This window comes from Chiloscyllium plagiosum, chromosome 2 (assembly GCF_004010195.1).
Source record: "Chiloscyllium plagiosum isolate BGI_BamShark_2017 chromosome 2, ASM401019v2, whole genome shotgun sequence".
Classification (NCBI taxonomy): Eukaryota; Metazoa; Chordata; class Chondrichthyes; order Orectolobiformes; family Hemiscylliidae; genus Chiloscyllium; species Chiloscyllium plagiosum.
In genome coordinates, this window is record NC_057711.1 from 13,494,133 (window position 1) to 13,514,747 (window position 20,615).

At 45.0% G+C, this 20,615-nt stretch overlaps 1 protein-coding gene across 1 annotated transcript in view; it reads left to right on the plus strand.

Moving 5' to 3' along the window:
* The first annotated feature begins 10,336 nt into the window (after positions 1-10,336).
* LOC122557058 (serine/threonine-protein kinase NIM1-like) overlaps positions 10,337-20,615 on the plus strand; it is a 29,372-nt gene continuing 19,093 nt past the window's right edge. The window contains exon 1 of the mRNA XM_043704321.1: positions 10,337-10,424. The gene's annotated coding sequence lies outside the window, so the exon portion shown is untranslated. The remainder of the gene's footprint in view (positions 10,425-20,615) is intronic.

Genomic DNA, 20,615 nt, shown 5'->3' on the forward strand with positions numbered 1-20,615 from the left:
TCTGAACAGGATGAGATGTTGGAGCAGGAGTAGGCCTTTGACCCTTCAAGCCAGGCCATCGGGTTGTGTAAGATCGTGACTGAACTGATTATGGACTCCAGTTCACTTTATTCCATCTATCCCCTCCACAAGCCCCGACTACCTCATCAATCAAAAATGTGTCTAACTTAGTCTTGAATACATTCAAAGCCCCGTCCTGTACTATTCTGTATGGAAGAGAACTCTCAAAACTAACAACCCTCTGAGAGATAACAGTGGTTAGCACTGCTGCCTCCCAGCACCAGGGTCTCAGGTTCAATTCCAGCCTCGGGTGACTGTCTGTGTGGAGTTTGCACATTCTCCCCGTGTCTGCGTGGATTTGCCCCGGTTTCCTCCCACAGTCCAAAGATGTGCAGGTCAGGTGAATTGGCCATGCTAAATTGCCCATAGTGTTAGGTGCATTAGTCAGAGGGAAACGGATCTGGGTGGGTTACTCTTCGGAGAGTCAGTGTGGACTTGTTGGGCCGAAGGGCCTTGTTTCCGCACTGTAGGGAATTTAATCTAAATGGGAGCCCCCTTTGATTTTAAACCATGCTCCCTAGTTCTCATCTCCTCCTTGAGGTGAAACATTGTCATAACCTCTGCTCTGTCGAGCCTCCTGAGGAGCTTAATGGTTTCAGTAAGATCACCTCTCATTCTCCAGACCTCCAGTGGTAAAGTCCAATCTGCTCACCCTAGCCCCAGAAGACAACTGTTTTATCCCAAGACTCAAGTCGAGCGAACCTTCACGCAGATTCCAAAGTGTTATGGCTCTGAAGGAGAGGAAAGTGAGGACCAAGCTCATTCCTGATGAAGGGCTTATGCCCGAAACATCGGTTCTCCTGCTCCTCGGATGCTGCCTGACCTGCTGTGCTTTTCCAGCACCACACTCTCTTGCTCTGAAGGAGGCCATTCGGCCTATCAACTAGAAGTTGGTAAACGAAAAGCTGAATACATTAATGCCATTTTCCAGCTTTATGTTTGTTTATTGCTTCATGGGATGTGGGCACCTCTGGCATTTATTGCCGTCCCTAGTTGCCCCCTTGAGAGGGTGATGGTGAGCTGCTTACTTGAACCACTGCAGTCCGTGTGCTGTAGGTAGAACCACAAGGAGACCAGTTAGAGAGGGAATTCCAGGATTTTGACGTTGAAGGAATGGTGACATATTTCGAAGTCAGGATGGTGAGTGACTTGGAGGCGAACTGGCAGGGTGTGATGTTCCCATGTATCTGCTGCCCTTGTCCTTCTAGATGTAAGTGGTTGTGGGTTTGGAAGGTGCTGTCATAGAGTCATAGAGTTGTACAGCGTGGAAACAGACCCTTCGGTTCAACATGTCCATGCCGACCAGATATCCCAACCCAATCTAGTCCCACCAGCCAGCACCCAGCCCATATCCCTCCAAACCCTTCCCATTCATATATCCATCCAGATGCCTTTTGAATGTTGCAATTGTACCAGCCTCCACCACTTCCTCTGGCAGCTCATTCCATACACATGGACTGGTGGGACCCTGGACAGTGCTGAAGGTCAGAGGGACCTTGGTCTTCACATCCACGGATGGGGCAGCACGGTGGCTCAGTGGTTAGCACTGCTGCCTCACAGCAAAAGGGACCCGGGTTCAATTCCTGCCTCAGATGAATATCTGTGTGAAGTTTGCACATTCTCCCCGTGTCTGCGTGGGTTTCCTCCGGGTGCTCTGGTTGCCTCCCACAGTCCAAAGATGTGCAGGTTAGGTGAATTGGCCATGTTAAATTGCCCATAGTGTTAGGGCTCTGCGTGAAAAAGTTGCCCCTTAGGTCCCTTTGATATCTTTCCCCTCGCACCCTAAACCTATGCCCTCTAGTTCTGAACTCCACCCCTCCACCACCCCCAGAAAAAGGATCTATGGTGAACTGCTGCAGTCCATCTTGTAGATAGTACAGACTGCTGCTACTGAGCATCGGTGGTGGAGGGAATGGATGCTTGTGGATGTGGTGCCAATCAAGCGGTCTGCTTTGTCCTGGACAGTGTCAAACCTCTTGAATGTCGTTGGATCTGCACCCAAGTGGGAAGTATTCCATCAGATCCCTGACCTGTGCCTTGTAGATGGTGGACAGGCTCTGGGGAGTCAGATGAGTTACTTGCTGCAGTGTTCCTAGCCTCTGATCTGCTCTTGTCACCACTGAATTTATGTGGTGAATCCAGTTCAGTTTCTGGTCACTGATAGTATCACACTCCAGGATGTGATACTGGGGGATCCAGTGATGGTGATGCCATTGAATGTCAAGGAGTGGTGATTAGATTATCTCATATTAGTGATAGACATTGTCTGGCATTTGTGTGGCGCACAATCTGGATATTATCCAGATCTTGTTGCATTTGAACATGGACTGTTCCAGTGTCTGAGAGCCAACAGTGGTACTGAACATTGTGCAATCATCGGTGAACATCCCCACTTCAGACCTTATGATGGAGGGAAGGTCACTGATGAAGCAGCTGAAGATACTTGGACATAGGACACCACCCTGAGGAACTCCTGCAGTGATGTCCTGGAGCTGAGATTACTGACCTAAAGTGACCATAACCATCTTCCTATGCCTCCTTGATACCAATTGATTTCAGTTTTGCCAGGGCTCCTTGATTCCACACTCGGTTGAATGTGGCCTTGATGTCAAAGGCTCTTCCCTCCCCTCTAGAATTCAGCTCTTTTGTCCAGGTTTGAACCAAGGCTGTAATGAGGTCAGGAGCTGAGTGGCCCTGGTGGAACTCAAACTGGGCATCACTGAGCAGGTTATTACTGAGCAGGTGCTGCTTGACAGCACTGTTGGTGACACCTTCCAGCACTTTACTAATGATTGAGAGTAGACTGATGGGACAGGAATTGGCGGGGCTGGATTTGTCTTGCATTTTGTGTATAGGATGTACCTGGGTAATTTTCCACATTGTCGGATAGATGTCAGTGTTGTCGCATCAAGATCCCTTATAATCTTATCCATGCCTATCAGGTCCCCTCTGAACGTTCACTGCTCCAAGGAAAGCGTTCTCAGCCTATCCAAGCCTTGCTCCGATGTCAGACAGTCAGCCCAGGCAGCATCCTGGTAAATTACCCTGCAACCTCCCTAACCTGAACTCTATCTCAGCCAGGACCCTCCAGCACTGCACACAATACTTACGTCATGGCCTAACCAGCATTTTGTACAGTTCCAGCAGAACCTGTCTCTTGGATAACCTGCTCTTGTATTCTATAGCAGTTTAGCTTAGCTCAGTTGGCTGGATTGTTGGCTTACGGAGCAGTGTGATACCAACAGCGTGGGTTCAATTCACATCACTGGTTTGAGGTTACCATGAAGGACTCTCCTTCTCAACCTCTTCCTTCACCCGAGGTCGTGTGGCCTCCCCAGGTTAAATCACCACCAGTCCCTTCTCTCTAATGAGAGAGCAGCCCCTGTGGTCTGGTGAGACTATGGCGATACAAAAACAACCTCAAGCTAACAATGACAAGTATCCCATATGCTTTCTTAAGCACAGTATTGAACTGCCCTGCTCCCTTCAGGGATTAGATTAGATTTGATTCCCTCCAGTATGGAAACAGACCCTTTGGCCCAACAAGTCCACACTGACCCTCCGAACAGTAACCCACCCAGACCCATTCCCTTACATTTATCCCTGACTAATGCACCTAACACTATGGGCAATTTAACATGGCCAATTCACCTAACCTGCACATCTTTGGACTGTGGGAGGCAACCAGAGCACCCGGAGGAAACCCACGCAGACACGGGGAGAATGTGCAAACTTCACACAGATATTCATCTGAGGCAGGAATTGAACCCGGGTCCCTTTTGCTGTGAGGCAGCAGTGCTAACCACTGAGCCACCGTGCTGCCCCATCCGTGGATGTGAAGACCAAGGTCCCTCTGACCTTCAGCACTGTCCAGGGTCCCACCAGTCACAGTGTTATCCCTTCCCTTGTTAACTCTCCCCAAGTGCATTCCCTCACACTTTTCCATTTGTCCCTGCTCAGCCCAGTGGACCAGCCCATTGCCATCCTCCTGCAGTTTACAGCTATCCTCCTCACTGTTCACCATCCTACCAAGTTTCGCACCATCCGTGTATTCCTGATTGTACCCCCTACATTTAAATCCGAATCATTAACCACCGCAAACAGCAAGGGCCCCAGCACTGAGCCCTGTGGACCCCGTCCCCACCTCACAAACAGACTGCCCCTGAGGAGAGGCAGTGGCCAGGTTGGTATTATCACTGAGCTGTTAATCCAGAGACCCAGTGGGTGGTGCTGGAAAAGCTCAGCAGGCCGAGGAGCAGGAGAATCGACGTTCCGGTCATGATCCCTTCATCAGGAATCCAGAGACCCTGGTAATGTTCGGGGGACCCGGATTCACATCTTGCCATGGCAGATGGTGGAATTTGAATTCAATATAAAAACAAATTCTGGAGTTAAGGGTCTAATAATGACCATCAATCCTCTTGGTTCACTAATGTCCTTTTGGGAAGGAAGCTGCCATCCTTACCTGTTCTGGTCTACATGTGACTCCAGGCCCACAGCAATGTGGTTGACTAGTAACTGCCCGCTGGGCAATTAAGGATGGATAATAAATGCTGCCTTGCCAGCGACACACATCCAGCCCAAATCCTATGAATGAATTTTTTTAAAAATCCTGTATTCATAGAATATGGAAGACTATATTCCTAGATTCCGTACAGTGTGGAAATAGGCCCTTCAGCCCAACAAGTCCACACCAACCCTCTGAAGAGTATCCCACCCACACCCATTCCCTATTACTCTACATCTACCCCTGACTAATGCACCTAACCTACACATTCCTGAACACTATGGGCAAGTTAGCATGGCCAATTCACCTAACCTGCATCTTTGGAGTGTGGGAGGAAACTGGAGCACCCAGATGAAACCCATGCAGATAACGGGAAAAGGTGCAAACTCCACACAGGCTGGAATTGATCTGGGGTCCCTGACGCTGTGAGGCAGCAGTGCTAACCACTGAGCCACCGTGGACCATCACTCTCCGTATTTCAGACAATTTTGGATGCAAAATGTCTATTTACCCTGGATCTCATGAGCTCATACTATCGTGGTCAGTCTGCCACGGGGGATCTTATCAAAATAATCCCAGTGCCCTTCCTCACCCCCACCCCACTGCACTGGGGGCTTGAATGTGCTCCGTATTCCCTGGTACCAATCACTTGTTGTTTCCTGTCTCTGGGTTTGTAGAGTTTGTGTTGTTCTATTTTCAGCTGATCAGCAGCTGAAATCAATCATTTTTGCATTTGTGACCTCTCATTTGAAGGCACTCCAGAGATGACGTCTTCAGTGAACACAGTGAGGTTACTCTGAAGAGGGATTGTGTGTGCAGTTGAGATGCTGCTCCAGACAATACATTACTACAGCTGGCTGTCCAGTTTAAATTGATCAATCTAATCAGGAAAGCATCTTCGATTAGGTCTTTAAATGCTTGTCTCTGATGTTTAACTATGTTTCCGTGTAAAAAAAAGAAAGGCTGTTGGCTTTCTCAGTAACGTTGGACTCCATTGTTAGGATTCATGAGGTCCCTCTTTTGATCTTATTCAACTGGCACATCTCTTTTCAAAGGAATTAACAAGAAGAGGGAGAATTTGCATTTGTTTAGTTGTCCCCTTTCACAACCTCGGCACTTCTCAAAGTGATTTTCACTCAGGAGCAAATGACTACATGATGCTGGAAGTTGTACAGAAAACAAAAAGTGCTGGAGATCACAGCTGTTAGAGACAAAAAAATTGCAGATGCTAGAATCGAAAATAGACAGGCCGGATGCTCAGGCACGGTGACTCAGTGGTTAGCACTGCTTCCTCACAGTGCCAGGGACCCAGCTTCAATTCCAGCCTCGGGCGACTGTCTGTGGGGAGTTTGCATATTCTCCCCGTGTCTGTGTGGGTTTCCTCCAGGTGCTCCAGTTCCCCCCCACAATCCAAAGGTGTGCAGCTTAGGTAAATTGGCCATGTTAAATTGCCTGTAGTGTTCAGGGACGTGTAGATTAGGTGCAGTAGTCAGAGGTAAATATAGGATAATAGGATAGGGCAATGGGTCTAGGTGGATTACCCTTCAGCGGGTTGGTTTGGACTTGTTGGGCTGAAGGGCCTGTTTCCACACTGTAGGGATTCTGTGGTTTAAGCCAGGCAACATCAGGAGGTGATGTTGACATTTCGGGTGTAACCGTCCTTCAGGACAGGTCAGGCAGCATCCACGGTGATAGAGCAAGCTAACATTTCGTGCATCTAGACTGGAAATGTTAGCTTGCTCTCTCTCTAGATGCTGCCTGACCCGCTGTGATCTTGAGCATTTTTTTTGATTGACGATCAGTATTTTTTACAGTCGAGTCTTAGCAGCCAATTTGCACACAGCAACATAGTACAAGCACTCAATGTGTATTTCGTTTGAGGGGTAAACATCTTCTTTAAAATGTGCCGTGTAATCTTCAGTTGCAGTTTGAGACAATCTGACACTGCTGCACTCCCTCAGGACTGCACTGAGGTCAGATGATAGATTTTAGTTTGTGACCATTCAATTCAGATGTGAATTTCTGGACCAAGCTTACACATTCAGTCACAATTAGGAATGACAAGCTAGTTGCATTTACATAGTGCCTACAATGCAATAATACAAGGTGCTTCACAGGACCATGGTCATCCAAAAGCAGATGTAAAGTTAAAGAAGAGGAAGTTAGAGTGGGAGGTTAAAAGTTGGTCAAAAATTGAATTTTGAACAGTGCCTAAAAGGAGGCGAGTGAGGTGGAGAGTTTTAAGGAGGAAATTATGGAGTCTGGGGCCTAGGAACATGACCACCAACAACAGAGTGATTAAAGTTGGGGACGGTCAAGAGGCCAGAATTGGAGGAGTACAGAGATCTGAGAAGGTTATTAGGTTGAACGAGGCAAAGAAGGGCAAAAAACAAGGAGGAGAATTTAAAATTCGAGGAGCTGATGGACCAGGAGGCAGTGTAGCTCAGTGAGCTCAGGATTGGTGGGTACCATTTCAAAAATCATTGCCTAACCATTTCCTCTGCCACTGTGACCAAGAATTGTTTAGATGTTTATGTAATTTAAGCTCCAGTGTGAAGGATCCCCAGGAACAGAAGGAACCTCAGGCCTGTAAGGAAGCGTGGAGTGGAACTTGAGCAGTGTTTCTGGCTCTAGAACAGTGATATTATCCACCACATCACATGACCATCCCCAAGAGGAATCAGAGATTGTCAATAAGGATGAAAGCCTTGCTAGTGAAGGAGCCAGATGTTTTGGAAATCAGGAGAAACACCGATATGTCCTAAGGTAGTTACTGAACCATTTGGGAACGATTAATTGTGAACTCCACTCTCTTTTCATTCACTGAGGGGTTACAGGTGTCACTGGCTGGTTGCAAAGTTGAGTAACTTGCTGATCCAGCTCAGAGGGAAGAGTCAACTACATTTCTGTGGTCTGGAGTCACATGTATCATTGAATCCTGACATTGTGGAAGCTGGCTCAGGGACCCTCCGGAGAGCATTACACCCAGACCCAGTCCCTCAACCTATCCCTGTAACCCTGCATTCCTCATGGCCAATCTACCTAACCTGCACATCTTTGGACTGTGGGAGGAAACCGGAGCACCCGGAGGAAACCCACGCAGACACGGGAAGAATATGCAAACTCCACACAGTCACAGTTGCCCGAGGGTGGAATCGAACATGGGGTCCTTGCACTATGAGGCAGAAGTGCTAACCACTGAATCATAGGTCAGACCAATATAAAATTCATATTTTTAAACATTTTTCTGTGTATTTGAAATGGGGAAAGGACTGTTTTATAAACAAGGCTTGTTTAGATTAGATTCCCTACAGTGTGGAAACAGGCTCTTCAGCCCGACAGTCCACACTGACCCTTTAAAGAGTAACCCACCCAGGCCCATTTCCCTCTATCTAATGCACCTAACACTATGGGCAATTCAGCATGGCCAATTCACCTGACCTGCACATCTTTTGGATTGTGGGAAGAAACCCACGCAGACACTGGGAGAATGTGCAAACTCCACACAGACAGTTGCCTGAGGCTGGAATTGAACCTGGGTCCCTGGTGCTGTGAGGCAGCAGTGAGCCACCATGTCACCCCAAACTTTTTGAAATTAAGTTATCTGACCCTGATTATAGGTACTGTTTACGTTGCTGCTCATTTAAGCAGTGGAGGAGGTTACTGGAGACAAGCTGGGGCCAATGGGAGTTGGTAAATGAAGGGAGATTTGACCAGCGACAAGTAGCTGATTGACCTGTGAAATGGTGACCAATTGTCAGTGACAGAGACCTTCTGCTTGTCAACAATGAAGTGATTGGCTCGCAGGGAGCTGAACTGCTTGTGGATGTGCAATTTTGGTCAGAAAAGCCTCCCAAAGCCCTGGAAAGGAATGTGTTGTCCTTTCCTCTGCAGGAAAAGAAACACATGCCTCGAGCCTGAAGAATGCCCCCATTCATCAATGTAAGCTTATGGCTTTCATCCAATAAGTCGGAGCTTGATAAGTTGTGAAGCAATTGCCACGTGCTTCCTGTAAGTGAGAGGTACCTGGAGAAGGAAGATGGAGGAGTAGCAAGTCCTGACAAGCTAAAAGGATCATCAACAGAGCACCCTGTGGACAGAGTCCAATTCCCATCTTTCCCTCTGCCCATAACACCAAATTTTTTTTTTCTGTGTCTGTCTTCAGACATGCTTAATGTGTGGCAACACTCTTTGGGAAATCCTGAGATCAAGAAAGCACCAAAGAAACGTTCACTCATGTTGGCACCCCAAATCTAGTACCTTCATTCCAACGCCTTCACCTCCTTCTCTTCTTCCCAACTCCCTTCCTCCCAAAAAACCAAAACAAACCTGAGAAATATAAAGGAATATGAAGGTAGACAACCAAGAGCTTCATCACAAAGGATGTCTTAAAGGTAGAGAGAGAGGTGGAGAGGTTTAGGGAGGGAATTCCAGAGCTTGGGGCCCAGCAACTGAACATGCAGCCAGCAGTGAAACTTGACAGAGGCCAAATTGAGAGGTAGACAGAGATCTCAGAGGGTGGTGGGGCTGGAATAAGTTACAGAGATAGAAAGCGTTGGTTGAGTACATGAAGGGATTTGAAAATGAAGATGAAATTTTTAAACTAGCCCTGACTTTTTTGGGAGCCAGTGTGGGTTAGTGAGCATGGGTTGGTGAATGGGACTTGCTCTGATTTAGGATGAGGGGACCAGTTGTACGGATTAGCCTAGGCTTTGTTTCCCTTTGAGGCCCAGCAACTGCTAAAACAATCTCAGTTCAGTTTATTTGCTTCTCTCAACCAACCCACTAAATCCTTCTGCCTCATTATATCTCTCTCGTTTTCTTGGCTCTCTCACCGTATCTCATTCACCTTCGCGCTGTCTCTCTGTCCCTTGCTCTCGGTCACTCTCACTCTTTCATTTTCTCTTTCTAGGTATCTCTTTCTCATTCTCTATCAAGGGCATGGATAGGGTAAATAGACAAGGGGGGAGTGCAAAACTAGTGGGCATAGGTTTAGGGTGAGAGGGGAAAGATTCAAAAGGGACCTAAGCAGCAACTATTTCACGCAGAGGATGGTACATGTATGGAATGAGCTGCCAGAGGAACTGGTGGAGGCTGGTACAGTTACATCATTTAAAAAGCATCTGAATGGTTTATGAATAGGAAGGGTTTAAGAGGGATATGGGCCAAGTGCTAGCAAATGGGACTAGATTTATCTAGGATATCTGGTCAGCACGGATGATTTGGACCAAAGTTTCTGCTTTTACGCTGTACATTTGTACGACTGTATCTCTCATTCTCTCTCTCGCTATCTCCTTTGCTTGTGGTCTCTCATGTCTCTCTCTCTCACTCTCTTTCTCTCTAGCTATTGCTCTCTTGTTCTTGCTCATTTTCTCTGTCTCGTTTTCTCTCTTTCTCTTCTCACCCCCGCTCCCTCTCTCTCATTTTCTCTCTGTCTCGTTTTCGCTGTCTCATTTTTCTCTCTCATATTCTCTATCTTTCATTCTCTCTCTAGTGCTCTCTCTCATTTTCTCTCTCATTCTATCTGTCTGTCTCTCTCTGTCTCATGCATTCTCTACCTATATACCTCTTGCTCTCTCTTGTTCTGTCCCTGACTCAGTCTTATTTTGTTTCTTTCTCATCTCTATCACTCTGATATTTCTTTCTCACACACTTATTCTTTCTCTCTCTCTGCTCGTTTTTATTGTGTGCTGTGTTTTGGTGTCAGGCACAACATGGTTGGAGCGGATTAATAGCGACACTTCCTGATGGTTGTCTAGGTGACGATGATTCTTGTGCTGTGTGCAGTGTGCGCATTAATCCACTGCAGTTTAATCTGTGTAGAGAGCAGATTAGTAAGAGGAATCGGTCAACAAAGGTAAATATTAAGCTTAATTTCTTAAACAAAATCTTTCTAATCCTTTCAATCTCCTCATTCGGTGTGTAAAATGTGAGGGTATTGAGAGTGTTATGTGTTTGTTGACTGAATTTTGGTGCAGGGTGGGAGAATGCATTTCTGTTCATGGTAACCATGTCCCCATCAAATACTCCCATGGCAGGGACAGCACGGGGTTAGATACAGAGTAAAGCTGCCTCTACACTGTTCCCCATCAAACACTCCCAGGACAGGGACAGCACGGGGTTAGACACAGAGTAAAGCTGCCTCTACACTGTTCCCCATCAAACACTCCCAGGACAGGGACAGCACGGGGTTAGATACAGAATAAAGCTCCCTCTACACTATCCCCATCAAACACTCATAGGGACAGGGGAGGAAAGGGGTTAGATACAGAGTAAGGCACTCTCTACACTGTCCCCATCAAAGACTCAGAGACAGGGACAGAATGGGGTTAGATACAGAGTAAAGCTCCCTCTGCACTGTCCCCATTAAACACTCATAGGACAGGGATAGAATAGGGTTAGATACAGAGTAAAGCTCCCTCTACACTGTCTCCATCAAACATTTAACCAGTTTCCTGAGGAAGTAATGATGTAGCAGCATATTCCAAAGGCTGGAGATTATATTCTGGGAAGACTGATTCAAACCTCACCAGAGCTGCTGGTGGTATTTCTGTCCAGTTAATACTACATCAGGAATTGGGGCTCATCTCCATAATGGTGCGATGAAACTTAGAAACTAGGAGCAGAATCAGCCATTTGACCCTTCAAATCTGTCCTGTTTTCATGGCTGATCCTCGATCTCAATAACACATTCCCACTTTCCCTTGATGCCTTTAAAATCTAAAAACATATCTATCTCTTTTTTGAATATATTCAGTGTCTTGGCCTCCACAGTCTTCTGTGGTAAATAATTCCACAGATTCACCAATCCTTTCAGTGAAGAAATCTTTACTAATCTCTGTCCAAAATGGTCTGTCCCATAACATGAGCCTATATTCTCTACATCTAGTCTGTTCAGCTCTGTTTGGATTTTGTATGCTTCAATCAGATTCCCTTTCATCCTTCTAAACTCTAATGAATGCAGACCCAGGTGAACTATCTCTCCTCACACAACAGTCCTGCCATCCCTGGTAATTAGCCGAGCAAACCTCCCCTACACTCCTTCAACGGTAAGTATATCCTTTCTTAGGTAGAAAGAGCAAAACTATACACAATTCTCCAGCTGTGGTCTCACCCATTCCCTGTATTCATGATGAAGGGCTTATGCCCGAAACGTCGATTCTCCTGCTCCTCGGATGCTGCCTGACCTGCTGTGCTTTTCCAGCACCACACTCTCGACTCTGATCTCCAGCATCTGCAGTCCTCATTTTCTCCTCCCTGTATAAATGCAGTAAGACATCCCTGTTTTTGAACTCAAACCCTCTTGCAATAAAGACCAATGTACTATTTGCCTTCCTAATTGCTTGTTGCATCTGCCTGTTTGCTATCATTGACTGGTGTACAACGACACCCAAATCCCTTAATATGAAGTGTATAACTTCACATTTAGCCATGTACTGTATCTCTCGGGAGTTGGTTAGCTCAACTAGCTAGATGGCTGGTGTGTGATGCAGAGTGATACTAACAGCATGGGTTTAATTCTTGCATAGAGGTTACCATAGAGGATTCTTCTTCTCAAAGTGGTGACTCTCAGGTTAACCCACCACCAGATCATCTCTTTCCAATGAGAGCATCCCCATGGCATGATAAGAATATGGTGACTTTACCTTTACTTCTACTGCATCTGTCATATGTTTGCTCACTCACTCAACTTGTCTAGTTTACCTTGAAGCCTTCTTGCATCCACTTTACAATACACAATCCCACCCCAGTTTAGCCTCATCAGTAAACTTAGAAATATTACATTTGGTTCCCTTATCCAGGTCATTCATTATATATTATGAATAGCTGGGGTCCAAGCACTGATTCCTGTAGTACCCTAGTTGGAAAAAGATCCATTTATTCTTTCTGTCAACCAGTTCTCAATCCATGCCAATGTATTGCCCCCTACCCAAGTCCTTCAACTTTGCCCACTAACCTCTTCTGCAGGACCTCATCAAAAGCCTTCTGAAAATTCAAATACACCACATCAGCTGGCTCTCCCTCCTCTATTCTACTAGTTACAGCCTCAAAAACTCCCATTAAGCATGGTTTGCCTTTCATAAACCCGTCAAATGCGTTTAATGCTTTCCAAGTGTTGTTATAACATCTTTCATAGTAGACTCTAGCATTTCTGTTTTTCTGGTCTGTAATTCTGTATGTTTTCTGCTTCCTTTTTAAATAATTGGGTTAGATTTGCCACCCTTCGATCTGGAGGAAATGCTCCGGGGCCCACAGAAGCACTTCCTCCAGACTGGAGGGTGGCAAATCTAACCCAATTATTTAAAAAGGAATGTTTCCAGGACTTTTAGTTCTTTAGGATGTAGTTGATCGGGCTCTGGTGACTTGTCAGTCTTTAACCTTATTTTCTTTCTGAAACTAATTTGCTTCAATTCCACACTCTCACTAGACCCTTAGTTCCTTAATTTCTGCAAGTTTATTTGTGCTCACTTTTATGAAGACACAACCAAAGTATGTGTTCAATTCTTCTGCCATTTCTTTGTTCCTCATTATAATTTCTGACTGGAAGAGACTTACATTTCTCGTAACTAATCTTTCTGTCTTCGCACATTTATAGAAGTTACCATTAAAAATGATTACTGGAAAAAAAAATCCATCTGGTTCACTAATGCCCTTCAAGGAGAGAAATCTGCCATCCTTACCGTGTCTGGCCTACACATGACTCCTGACCTAAACCATAGTGGTTGACTTTTAACTGTCCTGTAAATAGCCAAGCAGGGATGTTGGCTTTGCGAGTGAAGTCTATGTTTCATGGAAGAACTATTTTCAACCAGTGACAGTGAAGGACTGGCAATGTATTTCTGAGGAGAAAGTGAGGTCTGCAGATGCTGGAGATCAAAGTTGAAACTTTATTGCTGGAACAGCACAGCAGGTCAGGCAGCATCCAGGGAACAGGAGATTCGACGTTTCGGGCACAGGCCCTTCTTCAGGAAGAAGGGCCTGTGCCCGAAACGTCGAATCTCCTGTTCCCTGGATGCTGCCTGACCTGCTGTGCTGTTCCAGCAATAAAGTTTCAACAATGTATTTCTGAGTCAAGATGGAGGGGAACTTGCAGGGGGTGATGTTCCCATGTATCTGCTGCCCTTGTCCTTCCAGATGGAAATGTTCGTGGATTTGGAATTTATTCGTGGCTGTCTCTCATTCTGGTTTCTCTGATAACAATTCTCAACTTTGTACCCTACTGAACCTTTCCATAACCTTTGAGTTGTCTCTGACTTCATGCCGTGGCTTCCTGTTCTTTAGAATGAAATGATTTAGGCTTTTTTAGTATTTCCTGGGAGAGTTGAAGCTCCAGTCTGAAGTCTGCTGTCCCTCCTAATGTCTAAATATGGAGAGACACTGGGGAGAGTCCATTATTACACTCACTGGTTCTTTAGTCAGCCTGAACAGTGATGCAGCAAGCACAGACTGAACAGTTGGTGACTCAACCCCAACATTGTAATGGCAAAAAGAAATCAACCATAGCCTTAACTATGCCTGGAAACAGACTGTAAATGGCTCTTTGTGAGAGGCATGTACACCTGAAACTGCAGCATGCTAATAATTAATAACTCATCCTGCATTATTTAAAAGGTTGAGGAATGATCCATAAGCTCTGCTCTCACATGGTTTTATCAAAGTTAAAAACCACACAACACCAGGTTATAGTCCAACAGGTTTATTTGGATGCACTAGCTTCCGGAGTGCTGCTCCTTCATCAGGTAGCTGTGGAGTAGGATCATAAGACACAGAATTTACAGCAAAAGATCACAGTGTCATGCAACTGAAACAATATATTGAACACAGCAGTATAGATTGCTGTTGAGTCTTTCATCTTTTAGAATGGGTTGCAGATTTTGGTTCATGAACCTGCAACCGAAACCTGCAACCCATTCTAAAAGATGTAATCTTTTGCTACAAATTCTGTGTCTTATGGTCCTGCTTCACAATCACCTGATGAAGGATCAGCGCTCTGAAAGCTAGTGCTTCCAAATAAACCTGTTGGAACATAACCTGGTGTTGTTTGATTTTTAACTTTGTCCTCCCCAGTCCAACAGCGGCCCCTCCATATCGTGTTTTATCAAACCATACTACACACAATACCATTTGGCCCACGGGCTCTCTGCTGACTTTTTGAAAACTTGCCAATTGACCCTGGTAGCTTTTTGTTTATAAAGGGGACCCAGTTTCAAGTCCCACCTACTCCAGAACTGTACAATAACATCTCTGAACAGAGTGATTTGAAAATATCTGTGAAAGGTTGTTTTCATGGCCGATGGGGAAAGAGCTATTTCCAAGCGCGCATGGAAGCATAATGGACCGAAGCAAAACATTTTCAAATCGACCTGTTCAGACACACAGCCAGGGTGGCTGAGACTTGAACCCAGCTCCTCTCCTTTACAAAACAACAAACAGCCCTTTTTCAAAGATCTGTAGCATATACTTAAATTCCTTTTGAAAGTTACTCATGGATTTGCTTCCATTTATAGTTCAACCTGCAAAATAAAAGGAGCTAATTAGCTTGCTACTTAACTGTGAATGAGAGTAGTGATCTGGTGAAGATATTTAAGATGATCAAAGGATTTCAGTAATAACTATGTGTCGGTCTTCGTGGTTGAAGTAATGAATCATTATCCTGACATTCCTGGGAATAAGTCCCTGGGAAATAATAGTGGTCTTAATGACTGATAAATTCCCAGGATTGGATGGATCCCATCTCGAGGTTTGAAAGGAAGTAAGTTTGAGAATTATATATGATTTAGCCATTATTATGGATCATGAACTTATCATTGAGTGGTGCAAAAAATCCTGTTGGGTCCACTAATACCCTTATTTGGGCTGTTATGGTGCAGTGGTAGTGTCCCTGCCTCTGAGCCAGAAAACCCAGATTCAAGTCCCACCTGCTCCAAGATCTCTGAACAGGTTGATTTGAAAATATCTTTTACTAATGCCCCACGGGGAAGGAAATCCGCTGTGCTTACCTGGTCTGATTGCAGATGACTTGAAATCCATGTTCATGAAATAAGACCATAAGAAATTGGCGCCCTGAGCCTGTTCTATCATTTAATAGGATCATGGCTGATTGAAGTTTTAAAAAATTTAACCTATTTTTTTTTCTAATCAACCAGTTCTGAGGTGATATTACACACTCCTGAAGCACCAAGGCCTTTTGGTTTAGGGGTTAGGGATTCTACCTTTACACCACAAGAGGGTCCCTGATTGACTGTTGACTGCCCTCTGAAAGTGGGCAATAAAGGGTAGTTAGGGAGTGGGATACATCCCATGACTGACTAAAGATCAATAAACACAGTTGTGCAGTTAAATGAAGCTGAGAGATAGAGTTAAAGCAGGAGTTGAGATCGTGGTGCTGGAAAAGCACAGCAGGTCAGGCAGCATCCGAGGAGCAGGAAAACCGATGTTTCAGGCAAAAGCCCTTCATCAGGAATGAGGCTGGGAGCCTCAGGGGTGGAGAGATAAATGAGCTGGGGGTGGGCCTGGGGGGAAGGTAGCTGAGAGCGCAATAGGTGGATGGAGGTGGGGGTAATTGTGATAGGTCGGAGGGGAGGGTGGAGCTGATAGGTGGGAAGGAAAATTGAAGGTGGGACACGTCATGAGGATGGTGCTGAGCTGGAACTGGGATAAGGTGGGGGGAGGGGAAATGAGGAAACTGGTGAAATCCTCATTGATGCCATGGGATTGGACGGTCCCCATGGTGGAAGATGAGGCATTCATCTAGAGTTTTGCCTCGAGTTAAAACAGGAACGGATAGACCCGTTAGCGTGATGCCTGCAGCTCGAACCTGTGATTAAGCTCCAGCTGACTGAACACTTGAGAAATTTGAGCTCATTAGTGAGAACAACATGGATTTGTAAAGGGTTGGGACAATACTTACTTCCTCTGGCAGTAAATCAGATTAGTTAGCTGAAGCACCAGACACAGAAAATGGCTTTAATTGATTGATCACTGATTGAAATAATTTAATTGATGCGGGCTTTTGGAGGGAATTCAGTAAAGTTTCACATGCAGAATGTAGACCTTGTGGAAAAGTAGTGGTGTGGATTGTAGGTTTGCCAGGCCTTGTAATTATAGGGAAATGATGTGGAGGAGCTGGTTTTGAACGACGATGGACAAAGTTATTGGGAAAGGTGGGATGAGGATATCCTTGATAGCCTACAAGGGGCTGTGTGAGGCTGTCAACTATACATCAGCTAGATAGAGGACTGCATAACAAAACGTACTGATAGCACTAAGGTTGTGTGGTTGAAAGAGCATTGTTGTAGATTGGACCATAAAATGACAAAGAGACATAGATAGATTAAACTGGAGGGGAAAACTTTGGCTGTTTCATTCTAATGCATGTATGTGTGAGGTCATGTGTTTTGCAGTAAGAATGGTTCAATACATGTATATTTTCAAAAAGTTAAACAGCAGGGTTTGAAGAGACTCAGCCAGTCAATGTAAACTGATCATTAAAATGTGGGTGCCAGGTACGAAAAGAATCACCAAGACTAACAGAATGTGAAGATTCATATTGCTGGAAGACGAAGGGGAGGGGAATTGACAGCAACTAGACCAGGCTCTGGTTAAAACATTATGAACAGTCTCCTCCAAGATGATAGATCGGCCTCGAACAGGGTCTCATTCGATTAACAGCATATTCCAGGGCCGTCAATGTTAGATTCTGAGAATAGATTATATAGACCAGTCTGGTTCTTGACCTAGAATTGTCTCATCGTGTGCTGTCAACATTCAGCCTGGCATGGCTGTACTGACCCTGAATTGCATTCCCTTAGTGTCATTCTCCAGCCTAATTCCTGGAGCCCAGTGCATTCTTACTTTGCGTTCTTACTACAAACTAATACCGATTAGAAAGATTGTGTGCATCTGCCTCCCTCACACTCTCAGACAGTACATTCCAGACCCTAACTACTCGAGTTGAACCTGTCTCCCCCACACTCTCAAACAGTACAGTCCAGACCCTAACTACACGAGTGAACCTGTCTCCCCCACACTCTCAGACAGTACATTCCTGACCCTAACTACTCGAGTTGAACCTGTCTCCCCCACACTCTCAAACAGTACAGTCCAGACCCTAACTACTCGAGTTGAACCTGTCTCCCCCACACTCTCAGACAGTACATTCCAGACCCTAACTACTCGAGTGAACCTGTCTCCCCCACACTCTCAAACAGTACAGTCCAGACCCTAACTACTCCCTGCTTGAAAAGGTTTCCCCTTATGTTTCTGTTGCCTCCTTTACCAACAGTACCTTTTGGTTCTCAATCCATCCACAATGGGAACAATCTCTCTTTATCAACAACAAAAGCAGAAATTGCTGGAGAAACTTAGCAAGTCAACTTACCACAATGTGAAATCCTGTCCACCACCATCATCCCGCTGCCAAAGAAAAATCATGCAATAAGCCTCAATGACTCCTGCCCGGTGGCTCTGACCTTCCCGAATTACGGAGTGATTACTCACTCATGCAACAGACCATGAATGGACAGACACAGTACAACAAACCATAGATATTACACAGCGACAAACACAGAAAATGAAAAAACCAGACCTGCATAAAAAACTAGACAAACTTACACAAAATAACAACACTGACAGCACAGAAGCATGGATAAAAAGCTTATCTGACCGACCCTTAACACACACTGAAAAGTTCGTCTTAGTAAGAGGATTAAATTACAACTTCCAGGATGCAGACAAGAAAGATATTTTAGCAACCTTAGAAACAACACTGAAAGACAACCAACTCACAGAAGAAACCCAGCAAGCCATCAGACAGGTAGTTGCACTAACGTTAAGCAGGAAAAAGGAAGGAAACACATTCAATACACAAGAAAGGAAAGTACTAGAAAGACCAAAAAAAAGATAAAAACATTTTTATCCTACCTGCAGACGAGGGATGCTTGACAGTCATTTTAAATCAAAGAGACACCATTGAAAAAGCGAACGCACTACTTACAGATACCAACACTTACCAACAGGTGGCGATAGACCCGACTCCACAACTAGAGAACCGAATCACAGCCCTACTCAAAACACTTCAGAAGTCTGAAGAAATAAATAAGACCGACTTCCAAAAAATGAAACCAGACAGATCCAACACACCATGTTTCTATGGATTACCCAAAATTTACAAACCAGGAGCCCCCCTCAGATCCATAGTCTCGCTACCTGACAGATTAGCCAAGGAGTTACACCAAAGACTAAAATACTTGGTAGAAGACTCACACCACTCCATCCACTTCATCCAAGAATTCCTGAAGACCATCAAAGACACCAAGATAGAAGAGGACAAAATAATGGTCTCCTTTGATGTAATAGGAGAAAGTGAAGACTGCAGATGCTGGAGACAGCAGATGCTGAATGCCCGAAACGTCGATTCTCCTGCTCCTCGGATGTTGCCTGGCCTGCTGTGTTTTTCCAGCACCACACTTCTCAACTCGTTTGATGTAATAGCCCTGTTCACATCAATCAACATCAACCTAGCCAAGAAACACTAACTACACTATTGGAAGAGCCAAAGACATATATACCAAACACCACTAACTTCATCACTAAGGACAGTATTGTCAAGCTAGTGGACGTATGCCTTACCACCCACTTCCCCTTCAACAACAAAACCTACAGACGAACCAACAGAACACCCAGGGAATCTCCGATATCAGGATTCTTAACAGAGGCAGTAATGCAGAGACTCAAACAAACAGCTCTGCCAACCATCCAACCCCCAAACTCTAGGTCTGCTACCTGGATGACACCTTTATCATCAATGAAACAAATTAGAGGAAGCCTTCAAGACCATCAATAATACCCTTATTGGCATAAAATTCACTAAAGAGGAGGAAAACAACAATAAACTGCCGTTCCTAGATGTCACAGTAGAGTGAACAGCCAATGGAGAACTTCAAACCAGCGTCCACAGGGAAACAACACATACGGTCCAAATATTGAACTACAGAAGCAATCAGCCCAACACCCACAAATGAAGCTGCATCAGAACATCATTGCCACCACACACTGCAGCACAGAGGAACTATGCAGACAGAGGAAAATCATCTATGCAGTGCATTCAAAAAGAATGGGTACCCAATGAATCGAGTCCGCTGACTTCTCAGCAACAAATCCAAACAGGCAGACAAAACACGTCCAGAAACCCTAGCCACTCTCCCCTACATCAAAGGCATCTCAGAAATGACTGCCAGACTACTCAGACCCCTTGGCATAATGGTAGCCCATAAACCCACCAACATACTAAAACAGTAGCTAATGAACTTGAAAGACTCTATACAAACAACAAGCAAAACTAATGTTATATACAAAATACCGTGCAAGGACTGTAACAAACACTACTTTGGACAAAAAAGCAGAAAACTAGCCACCAAGATACATGAACACCAAGTAGCCACAAAAAGACATGATCCTCTCTCACTAGTATCCTTACATATGGATGAGGAAGGACACCACTTTGACTGGGACAACACAACCATCCTAGGACAACCCAAACAGAGACACGCATGAGAATTCCAAGAAGCATGGCATTCCAACCGGAACTCTATCAACAAACACATTGACTGGGACCCCATTTACTACCTCCTGAGAAAAAGAAATCACATCTCCATAGGAAATGACGTCACCACAGGAAATTACATCACCAATCCAAGGAACCCCAAACATATAAATAGAAAGCAGGAATCATCAGTAATGCTTCGTCTGGAGACTCACTGAAGATGTTACCGTGACGAAACATCTGAAAATGAATCTTCCAGCTCAGCGAGCAAACCTACATCCAGAAGCGAGGTTACTCATGGCTCACATCAACTTCAGCTTACCATGTTGCCTTGATCCTTTGCAATTTGCCTTCAGGTCTACAGCAAGTGCCATCTCGTTGGCCCTACACTCATCCCTGGAACATCTGGATAAAAAGGATACCTACATCAGGCTCCTACATATTGATTACAGTTCAACCTTTAATACCATAATTGCAAACAAACCCATCTCTAAATGATCACAG